We start from the raw sequence: 12240 nt of genomic DNA, 5'->3' as shown, positions 1-12240 counted from the left end.
TTGCATGTGTTAGTTAGCCATCCATATGTTTTCTTTGGAGAAATGTCTGTTTAGGTCTTTTCCCCACTTTTTGATTGGGTTGTTTGTTTTTCTGATATTGAGTTATATGAGCTGCTTGTATATTTTGGAAATTAATCCTTTGCAAGTTGTTTCACTTGCTTTTATTTTCTCCCATTCTGAGGGTTGTCTTTTTATCTTGCTTAAATTTTCCTTTGCTGTGCAAAAGCTGTTAAGTTTAATCAGTTCCCACTTGTTTACTTTTGTTTTTATTTTCATTACTCTAGGAGGTGGGTCAGAGAGGATCTTGCTTTGATTTATGTCATTGAGTGTTTTGCCTATGTTTTCCTCCAAGAGTTTTATAGTTTCTGGTCTTACATTTAGGTCTTTAATCCATTTTGAGTTTATCTTTGTGTATGGTGTTAGGAAGTGTTCTAATTTCATTCTTTTACATGTAGCTGTCCAACTTTCTCAGCACCATTTATTGAAGAGGCTGTTTGCTGCATTGTATATTCTTGCTTCCTTTATCAAAAATAAAGTACCCATGAAAGCGAAGAAGAACTAAAGAGCCTCTTGATGAAAGTGAAGGAGGAGAGTGAAAAAGTTGGCTTAAAGCTCAACATGCAGAAAACTAAGATCATGGCATCTGGTCCCATCACTTCATGGCAAATAGATGGGGAAACAGTGGAAACAGTGTCAGACTTTATTTTGGGGGGCTTCAAAATCACTGCAGATGTTGACTGCAGCCATGAAATTAAAAGACACTTGCTCCTTGGAAGAAAACCTAGACAGCAGATTAAAAAGCAGAGACATTACTTTGTCAACAAAGGTCCATCTCATCAAGGCTATGGTTTTTCCAGTGGTCATGTATGGATGTGAGAGTTAGACTGTGAAGAAAGCTGAGCACCGAAGTATTGATGCTTTTGAACTGTGGTGTTGGAGAAGACTCTTGAGAGTCCCCTGGACTGCAAGGACATCCAACCAGTCCATCCTAAAGGAGATCAGTCCTGAGTGTTCATTGGAAGGACTGATGTTGAAGCTGAAACTCCAATACTTTGGCCACCTGATGCGAAGAACTGACTCATTTGAAAAGACCCTGATGCTGGGAAAGATTGAAGGCAGGAGAAGGGGACGACAGAGGATGAGATGGTTGGATGGCATCACTGACTCAATGGAGTTGAGTTTGAGTAGACTCCGGGAGTTGGTAAGGGACAGGGAGGCCTGGCATTTGGTGGCCCATGGGGTCGTGAAGAGTTGGACATGACTGAGGGACTGTACTGAACTGAAACCCATTTTATTTACTTAATTTTTTTTTGATATGGACCATTTAAAAAGTCTTTATTGAATTTTTACAATACTGCTTCTGTTTTATGTTTCAGGTTTTTGGCCATGAGGCATGTGGGATCTTAGCTTCCCAACCAGGGATCAAACCTGTACTCCCTGCATTGGAAGACGAAGTCTTAACAACTAGACCACAGGAAAGTCCCTTGAAACCCACTTTAAATGATCCCTATTTATATTCACAGGCACATAGTTTGGTTTCCATTTCTCCATATCACACATACTCATTTATCAATGCATGCATGCGTCCATCCATCCATCTAGCAAATATTTACTCAACCCAATCTTTAGAAGCTCAGTCTACGGTTTAGAGAGGTGCAGTATTATTATTATTTTTTTAAATACTTAATCATTGGCATGTTTGTTTCTTCCTTTACATTGAAAGCCTCATTTGCTTTTATATCCTTAATGCCTAGTTTAATAAATGTTTGCTGAATAAATGACGATAATTATGAAACAAACCAGCATAGACTATTGAGAGAGAATTGGAGTAGACCTGACTCCTTGTGCAAGGATCAGGGAAGGCTTCCTGGGAGAGGTGGTGTCTGAGCTGAGATTTACTTGTTTCTTGACCTTTCCCCTCAGATTGTGAGCTTCCTAAGGACAAGGATTCTGTACCATTCACATTTTTATCTGGGCCAGCATGTAACACCGTGCTTTATACATGTTAATTAACTCAATAATTCTTTTTCACTTTTTCTTATCGTAGTAAAACACACGCAACATAAAACTAACCATCTTAACCATTGTGAAATGTATAGTACATTCATATTGTCATGGACCATCACCACCATCCATCTCCAGAACTCTTTCATACTCCAAAACAAGAAATAATTTTTGAATGGATGAATGAATATTCTTTTTCTTGCTCCCTATTTCTGCATGCCAATCCCATATCCAGTATTTAAGGCAATTCAATAATTCAATTTACCTATAACATTCCTGTCTAGAGTAAGCCTAGCCATGCTATTCAAAACCAGACAATAAGACTTGGAAATCTACCAGGAATGATCCGATTCACACTAAAATCACATGCATTTTGCCTTTGAACTCTTCGTAATTCAGGAGGTTTCCTACTCCCAGACCTGGGAGGGTTTTTGTGTCTTATCAACTTTGCCGCTGAGTTGGAATTCTACCTTGGTCTCTGGCATCTGAGCCCAAGGGTTCTAATTGGAATGGGAAGGCTGATTAGTTGCACGCTCATCCCCTTTTCCTGTTTCCTCCCTCTCTGTGTTAGCTATGTAGGCATCTGTCTCTCCTGCCAGATTACAGGCTCCTTTGAGGCCAGAGACCGTACCTTGGGCTTGTTTGTATTCCCCACAGTGCCTGCCACATTGCAGGCAGGCATCAATAAAGGGTTGTTAAATAAATAAACAAATAAATAACCTACACTGAACGATTTATCCTAATTAACACCTTGGAAGTAGTTCCCTCAGGATGGATTCAATATGTGGTTTCTCCTGTCTTCTAAAAGGTGTACGCTTTATCTGCACCTACACCAAATCACGGTCACTTCAGATTCCATGTCATTGGTCTCCAGAAACAACCTGTACAGGTCTCTCCATCCTGAACTGTCATAACAGACTCTGCAACCTAAGAACCCTCCTGGACTCCCAGCTTGATGTCTGGGAGGGAGGTTTGGTCTCATTGACTCCAGAAGTGATATTGCATTGTGACTGAAATATGATAGTGTGATGGTCATAGGCTAGGGACTCAGGACAGTGCGAGGAAGGATTTTTAACCCTGGGGCTTTGGCTCCAAACCCAGTGTGGTGCGTGAGTCAGCAGCTTGGCTGTGAGGGGCCATCTCTGCCTTAGCTATGTTGACAGCAGTGACCTAAAACGTTTGGTCTGGGACTTCTTTGGTGGCCCAGTGGTCCTGAGACTCCCTGCTCCCAATGCAGGGGGCCTGGGTCCGCTCTCTGGTCAGGAGACTGGATCCCACGTGCTGCAACTAAAAACCCTGCTTGCCGCAACTGAGACTCAATGCAGCCAAAGTGAGAGGAGAAAGTTTGGTCTGCTTCTTCTTCTTCCACCCAAAGCTTGGATCCCAGTCTCAGCTCCCACCTTTTCAGGTGAGGACAGACTAGTCCAAAGCTTCAGTGTCAGTGAGTGGAACCAGAGGAAGGTTTGAGAAAGGGTTTACACTGGTGCTTAGAGCTGACCATCCACCGGGGCTTTTTCCCTGGGCATGTTTCCTTTGTGCCCTCTTGCCTACTCTCATAGGAGGAGAGACCCTCCATAAAATGGCCACGCCCATGTTTGCACAACTTCTTTGAAGCCCCGTTCGGTGGTACAGTGGCCCAATATGCCAGCCCTGAATTTGAGCTCTGAAGAGGGGCACCTCTCCTCCAAGAGGTGGGGGACCAGGTGGTTGGGAAGGTACAAGTTCTTTGATTTCTTCCTAGATCCCAGCATCTCCCTTCCCACTACCTCCAGGCTCTGGGCCCAATTTGGTTCTGGGGATGGGAACTTGAAGGAGCTCTCATTTAGGTTTTGGTATTAAAGGACTCAATCTAATCTTGGAGAGAAGCCCTCCGCTTAATCCTGAAACCAAAGCCCTCCTTTGTACCCCTAGTATCTGGGGCTTAATTTGCACACAGCTCACTCATCACTTTGTGTTCTGGTTTTGTACCCCAGTCCTGCTAGCACTGAGGTCTTACTTTGTTCAGACCATCTTTGTGGGATGGGATTCTGTCTCTGAGCCCAGGGCCCTAGGACCTTAACCTTCCTTACTTCATGCCAGGTTCTTTACATTGGCCTGTTCCACTCACCTTTGAAGAACTTACTTTTTTGCCTAAATCTTTTTGCAGCTGAACTTACTTGGGAAACTGTTCATCTGTTGATCACTCCTTAGCCTGTCTCTGGACCGTGGGGCACCACTGGCATGAGTTGACTTGTTTCAGTAAGTTTCAGCTGGGCTCAGCTTCTTGCCATGGCATATTCCAGTTGATCTGCTGGGTCTTCAGGCACCAGCCTCTCCTGGCTCAAACCTCTGCTCCTGAGTTTCCAGCTTCTCCACTGATCTATCTTGCATAAGACTAACTAGGTCTAGATAGAATTTCTTCACTCTTGATCATTGCAGTACTGTTTAGAGTCCCACGTAACAGCTTAAAATAATGAAAAGCTGTTTTTTTTTTCTTTTCAACATTGTTAATTTACTATCAGTCATAAGTTCCCAAAGCGAAAATATTTAAGAGTGGATGGAGATTAAATCATGGGCTTCCTAGGTGGCACCAGGCTCCTCTGTCCATGGGGAGTCTCTAGGCAAGAATACTGGAGTGGGCGTCCTATCCCTTCTCTAGGGGATCTTCCTGACCCAGGAATTGAATTGAGGTCTCCTGCATTGCAGGTGAATTCTTTATCAGCTGAGCTGCCAGGGAACCCCCAGTGGTAAAGAACTCTCCGGCTAATAAAGGAGTCATGAGATACAGTCAATCTTTGGCTCAGGAAGATCCCCTGGAGGAGGACATGGCTACCCACTCTAGTATTCTTGCCTGGGGAATCCCCATGGACAGAGGAGCCTGATGGGCTACAATCCACAGGGCCACAGAGAAGGACACAACTGAAATGATTTAGCACACACCCGCATGCAAATTAAACAATAATCGGAGAAGATATAGTACTGGCAGCATGTTTAATAGAATAAAATATACTTGTACTCTGTGATTTCAAGTTAATATATAAATGACATAATTGAGTTTATGATTGAGTGTTTAGATAACTTGGCTCTATCTATTCCTGCGATGGTAGTTTTGGAGGCAAACAAGTTTTCTTTTCTGAGGACTGGTCTGACAAGTATAAATAAAGTTAAGAGATGGCGATTTCGTTTATTTGTGCATTCATTCACTCATTTATTAATTCACTCACGTATGCCTTTGTCATCCTACCACACACCCCTGGAGTGCCCAGAATGTCCTGGACACTGGACCAGTTGTTGGAGATTTGGAGGTAGGGGGGCCAACCTCAAGGACCAACAGTTTCAGAAAAAGGCAGATTATTGCAGTGCATGGGATTATGGGAGGCAGCCTCTCTGATGGCCCCTTATGGTTTCTGCCTCTTGTGTTTATGCCCTCACGTGTAGTAAGTCACCTACAAACATATGAATTCCGTTCCAAGAGTGCATTCCTAAGTCCAATTTGTTTGTTAAGTCCAATAAATTTAGCCTAGGTAGCCAGCTAGTACTGCAGTCAGCTCTGTAGTACTTTATGTGATCGGTTTATAGTTCTTTTCACACAGGAAATGGGCTTCCCTGGTGGCTCAGCTGGTGAAGAATCTGTCTGCAACGGGGGAGACCTGGGTTTGATCCCTGGGTTGGGAAGATCCCCTGGAGGAAGAAATGGCAACCCACTCCAGTATGCTTGTCTGGAGAATCGCCATGGACAGAGGAGCCTGGCAGGTTACAGTTTTGGGGGCTGCAGAGTCAGACCTGACTGAGCACAGCACACAGATAATACATAAAAAGCAAGCAAACCCAAAAAAGTAAAGAAAATAGTGTTAATCTTATAGTACAATACCTTGAAAAGTACAGTAGTACAGTACAACCGCTGGCAGACAGGGCTGACATTGAGCGAACAGGCAAGAAGAGTTACTGACGGGAGGAGGGTGGGGAGGAGGGGGATGGAGGAGCTGAAGGATCGTCCGCAGTAGGAGATGGAGGGTAATTTCACTCACGCCTGATGTTGACGCAGGTTCTGATTCCTTGCTGGATTCAATTCTATCTACCTTCCTAAAAAAACAGTCCAGTGATGTCTGGATAGAAGCTCTTCTTTTCTTGTCATAGGTGACATAGCCCTGGATTGTCTTCTGAACGACTGGAGGCGACCATTGTGTGCTGTTCAACTTTCAGTCCTGTGCTTTAAAAACTAACAGTGCCTCCTCAAATGAAGAAAGTCACTTGCTTCTGGACATGCTGGGCTTGTACTCTAGTACATGCTGTACTCTATTCTGTACAGCGTTGTGTGGTGAAGGACACAAAAGCGCAACTGCTTGCAGAGGACGCGCGCGCGCGTGACAATGTACGCCAGGCGTGAACCTGTGTGCCTGGACATGCGAATGGACGTTCGCCTCTTTGAAAATTTGCAACTTGAGCGTTCACATGTAGGGAACTTACTGCACTCTCTTCTCTCGTCTGTGGTCTGGACCCAGTGACTCACTTTAAAAAAAAATATTTTTGCAGGCTAATTACAATGTTGTGGTGGCTTTTGCTATACATTCACATGAATCAGCCATGGGTGGACATGGGCTCCCCATCCTAACCCTCCCTCCTATCTCCCTCCCCATCCCATCCCTCAGGGTCATCCCAGTACACCAGCCCTGAGTGTCTCATGCATCGAACCTGGACTGGTGATCTGTTTCACATACGGCAATATACATGTTTCAATGCTATTCTCTCAAACCATCCCACCCTCGCCTTCTCCCACAGAGTCCAAATGTCTGTTCTTCACATCTGTGTCTCTTTTGCTGTCTTGCAGATAAGGTCATTGTTACCATCTTTCTAAATTCCATATATATGCGTTAATACACTGTGTTTGTGTTTTCCCCCTGGTGGCTCAGATGGTGAAGCGTCTGCCTACAATGCGAGAGACCCAGGTTTGATCCCTGGGTCGGGAAGATCCCCTGGAGAAGGAAATGGCAACCTGCTCCAGTAGTCTTGGCTGGAAAATCCCATGGATGGAGAAGCATGGTAGGCTATAGTCCATGGGGTTGCAAAGAGTTGGACACGACTGAGCCACTTCACTTTCCTTTCACTCTGTATAATAGGCTCCAGTTTCATCCACCTCATTAGAACTGATTCAAATGCTTTCTTTTTTAATAGCTGAGTAATACTCCATTGTGTATATGTACCACAGCTTTCTTATCCATTCGTCTGCTGATGGACATCTAGGTTGCTTCCATGTCCTAGCTATTGTAAACAGTGTTTTGATGAACATTGGGGTACACGTGTCTCTTTCAATTCTGGTTTCCTTAGTGTGTATGCCTAGCAGTCGGATTGCTGGGTCGTATGGCAGTTTTATTTTCAGTTTTTAAAGGAGTCTCCACACTGTTCTCCATAGTGGCTGTACCAGTTTGCATTCCCACCAACAGTGTAAGAGGGTTCCCTTTTCTCCACACCCTCTCCAGCATTTATTGTTTGTAGACTTTTTGATAGCAGTCATTCTGACCAGCGTGAGATGGTACCTCATTGTGGTTTTAATTTGCATTTCTCTGGTTTTAACAGCTATAGGAACAGTGATGGGATGTTGCTTCTGTGACCAGGTTCCTGAAAGGCTCTGGCTTTTGTCTTGAGTTGCTCTCCTCTCTCTCTTGTTCTCTTGCTCTGAGGGAGGGCAGCTCTATGAACAGACTCACGTGGAAGGAACTGATATCTCCAGCTAATAGCCAGTGAGGACTTGAGGCTTGCCAACAGCTACAGGAATGAGCTTGGAAGTAGATATTCTGAAATCTACCAACAGTCATGTGAGTGGACTTGGAAGTGGATCTTTCCTCTCTTGACTGAAGCATCCCAAGGCACTTAGACAGATGCAGCAAGCTAATCCACACCCAGGTTCCTGATGCATAGACGCTGAGAGATAAAAACTGCCAAGTCTGTGGGTGATTTGTTAGGCAGCAGTAGATAACGAATACAGCATGATGCTTCGCTCAAGAGATAAAGCATGCATTGTAGGAGTACAGAGGGAACAGCGATTAACTCTGCACGGAGAGGCTGGGCAAGGTTCCCCTGTGGAGAGAATGATCCTCCAGCTGGAGAAGATGGGCATAGATAACTGGTGGTGGTCCGTCCTCCCCGACCTCTCTCTTTTATCACTACTGCACAACCTCCCAGCTCCTCCCGAGAGTTCTCACCTGACAAAGTACCTGGGCCCTGCCATTCCATAGATCTGGACTAATGCGCCACTGGTAATGGACTAAGAAGGATACTTCTCTCCTCGCATCTCTCTTTCAGCCACAGTGGGCTGGCCCTCTCCTGGCTATCTCAATTGGGTCCCAATCCTGGCTGTTTTTGCCCCAGAAGGGGCCTCAGACATTTCATCTTTCATTTTCAAAGTCTGCTCCCGCATAGCTCCGCATGTCTCCCTGTGCCCTCCTCAATTAAAAATGACACAAAAGTAAAGGAGACACATAACTCTTTGAAAAGCCTTCCAGATCCAAACTTTTTAATGAAGACAGAATATAAAGAGCCTGTCTTATCTCTCCGATGCGACTCCCATGTGCTGTAATCAAGCGGAATTAATTAAAAGCAATCAAGTGGTGAGTTGGCATGGGGGCCTGCGGCACCAGTCTTTCATCTCAGCCACATGAGTCCTCTCCCTGAGGAGTGGGGCTGCGGGCAGCAGAGAGGGCTGGGCCCAGTGCTGGGAGGGAAACCAGTTCACCCAACAAGCTTGAGTTGCCAGGGCATGGCCAGTGCTGATGGAAAGAGTTGGGTCCGACTCACAGAAGCATTTCTGCGTTGTTCTGGGTGAAGAGTCCAGACTAGATTCTCAACCTTGCAGGCTATGGCTATATGGGGTTGGATACTTCTTTGTGGTGGGGGCTGTGCTGTGTATTGTAGGGTGCTCTACCCATTAGATGCCACTTGCATCTCCCTAGCTATGAAAACCAAGAGTATCTCTAAACACTATCAAAAGTCTGGAGTGGGGTGGGGAGAGCAAAACTCCCCCCTGTTGAGACCCACTGGTCCAGTTAGAGTTCCTGTCAGTAAAAGTGCATTGTGTCAGGTGAACAAGAACATTTCTCAGTCACTGGGGACCCTGGGGGCACTAGGGCAGCTAAATGATGACCTCTGGTTTGCAGTCACTTGGGAAATTCTCTTATCCGGGTGAGGTACAAGAGCCAGCTGCATGGAGGCCAGCAATGTGGATCCTTGAGTCTAAAGAGGGCTGATTCCCATTAAGACTGAAATAAGATACAGGAAATCTCTCCCACTGGCAATTATTTTGTATTTACACACTCTTCCTAACGTCAGTCATCTTCCAATACTGCGATATTGCCCAATACTCAGCAGTGGAAAGAGGGTGGTGAGGTCGTGGAGATAGAACATCAGGGGACTTTCATGCCTAATTTGCTGATGTTGGTTCTCAGTGGTCCCCTTCTGTCTCTGCTTACAAACATGTCATGGGATCTTGGGATTTTGGGCACCCATACACCTGAAAGATATGAGCTTTGCTAGACTTTTTTTTTTGACACCAAGGGTATGACCTGGACAGTCCCTTCTTGGTCCAACGAGTAAATTAAGTGAATGAAATCATATCCTATGTAAGAACCACAAGGGAAGAGAAAAGCATGTTAAGGTACCAAGGGAGTGCAAGCTTTCACCCAGTGGCCTGGTTTATTAGATAAAGAAAACAGAGATTTGAAACATTGCTTAATGCAGGATGGCAAGGGCTGCAGCATTGCCTGCTCATAAAGCACAAAGGAGGAGGGGTTTTCACCTGAGCTTGTTTGGTACTGCTTACGTGGAGCCCATTATAACTCCCCACTTCGCATTGATTATCTATCTTTTTAAGCCTTTCCATCAGATTGGATGCTTGCAGGATGGGGGAGGTTTAAGACCATCTTTCTTAGAGAGGGGCAGAAGGAATAGGTGACTGAGAGAGTCAATTCCTAGGTATGTTGATAAGAAGTCCAAGGTCCCCGAGGAGGAGGAAGGGGTCAAGAGCCCTTGAGGCAGAGAAAGGGGTCTGGGGTTCTCAAGGAGGAGAAAAAGACAAACTTTTTTTTTTTTTTTAAGCCCAGAGCTGATTGCACAACAAAACAACTCATCTTGCTCAAGGATATGTTTTCCCTTAAACTCTGTACCAATGACAACAAGGCATCCTGCTTGAGGACATGTCTCTCCTTCTTGAGAACCTTCTGACTAATCCTGTCATCTTAAAATGTATATTATGGGAGTGGGTCTGGTAAGGTCTTTCTATTGTTAGTTCTAATCCTGTTATCTTAAAATGTATATTGTGGGACTGGGTCTGGTAAGGCCTTTACCTGCTTGAGACATTCTTTTAATTTATGGTAACAACCGATTAAAAAAGTACATAGCTCCCTTGTTAAGACCAGCAAGGGGGGCATTCTCTGTCCCCCTTCTGATATCTATGTCAGAAGCTTTCCCTGTCCCTTTTTCACTTTAATAAAACTCTGCCACACAAAAGCTTTTGCGTGATCAAGCCTGGTCCCTGGTCCTGAAGCTAAATCTTCTTTGGAGATCATGAATCCAACATCGTTCACTATAAGCTATCAGTGACCTTTGAAGGTCTGGGGGCAACAGTTGTTAGAACCCCTGTCATGTGCTGGGTACAGTGCTCAGGCTTCACGTGTTCTAACAGCCCCGAGAGGGAGCTGTCATTATCTTCTTTTATGGCAAAGGAAATGGAAGCAACTAGTGAGGCTGAACTAGGATTCAAACCCAGTCTGCCGACTCCCAAGTTTATGGTCTTTCCCTCTCTTTCATTGGAAGGACTGATGTTGAAGCTGAAACTCCAATCCTTTGGCCACCTGGTGCGAAGAGCTGACTCACTGGAAAAGACCCTGATACTGGGAAAGATTGAGGGCAGGAGGAGAAGCGGATGACAGAGGATGAGATGGCTGGATGGCATCACTGACTTGATGGACATGACTTTAAGTAAAGTCCAGGAGTTGGTGATGGGCAGGGAGGCCTGGTGTGCTGTGGTTCATGGGGTTGCAAAGAATCGGACATGACTAAGCAACTGAACTGAACTGAACCCCTCTTTCAGCTCCTTTCCTATGCTTATAAGATGGGCTTTAGGATGTGGATCTCAGAGCTTTCAAGACAGGGGCTGATGATGTGCAGATAGTGTCATGGGATCCCAGATCCAGAGGAAGCAAGGAGAGGCTCAGGCTCCAGGCTCTGGTCTGCTTCTGGTCATTTCCAGGGTTCCCTGGGGATCAGAGTTTCAGTGCAAAACTGGGGTACATTTTAAAGGACAATTTGGCTGATACAATTGCTCTTACTGGTACTTCCATGGGTCACACTCCCATACCTCATCTGCTACGTGTATTTCCAGAAGTGTCCTTGTCTTAGTCCATTTGGACTTCTTTAACAAACTACCGTAGACTGAGTGCTTCACAAAGCACAGAAATGTATTTCCCACTGTCCTGGAGGCTAGAAAGTCCAAGATTAAGGTACCAGCAGATTTGGCATCTTTTCAGTGTGTTCTCACAAAGCAGAAGGGCTGAGAGAGCTCTCTGAGGTCTCTTTCATAAGGGTATGTATGTGTGCTAAGTCACTTCCGTCGTGTTCGACTCTTTGCGACCTCATGGACTGTAGCCCACCAGGCTCCTCTGTCCACGGGATTCTCTAGGCAAGAATGCTGGAGTGGGTTGCCATGCCCTCCTCCAGGGGATCTTCCCAACCCAGGGATGGAACCTGCATCTCTTATGTCTCCTGCAGGTGGGTTCTTTACCACTAGCGCCACCTGGGAAGACCTTCATAAGGATACTAATCCCATATATGAGGGCTCTGCCCTCAGACCTAATCCAAATTACCACCCCAAATCCAAATATTATCACACTGAGGATTCGGGTTCCACGTATGAATTTTGAGTTGACCCAGACATTCTATCTCTGGTCATTTTTCTGCTCTTCTGGCTCAGCCTTTAACTATAGGCTTCTGTTCTAATCTCCAAACCTGTGAACGTGGCCTTATTTGAAATGCGTGTCTTTGCAGATGTAAGTAAAGATCTTGAGATGAGCTCATCCTGGCCATCCCGGGTGGGCCAGGATCCAAGGACCAGCGCTTGTATAAGAGTCAGAGAAGGGGCATGGGGGCAGGCAAGGAGAAGGTCGTGTGAAGATGGAGGCAGAGGCTGGGGCAATGCAGCCACAAGCCAAGCAATGCTGACAGCTGCCCGAGGCTGGAAGGGGCAATGGCGCTTCTCCCCTCAAGCCT

Source organism: Ovis canadensis, chromosome 1 (assembly GCF_042477335.2).
Source record: "Ovis canadensis isolate MfBH-ARS-UI-01 breed Bighorn chromosome 1, ARS-UI_OviCan_v2, whole genome shotgun sequence".
Classification (NCBI taxonomy): domain Eukaryota; kingdom Metazoa; phylum Chordata; class Mammalia; order Artiodactyla; family Bovidae; genus Ovis; species Ovis canadensis.
The sequence above is the reverse complement of the archived record's forward strand: the minus strand, read 5'-3'. Positions refer to the sequence as shown.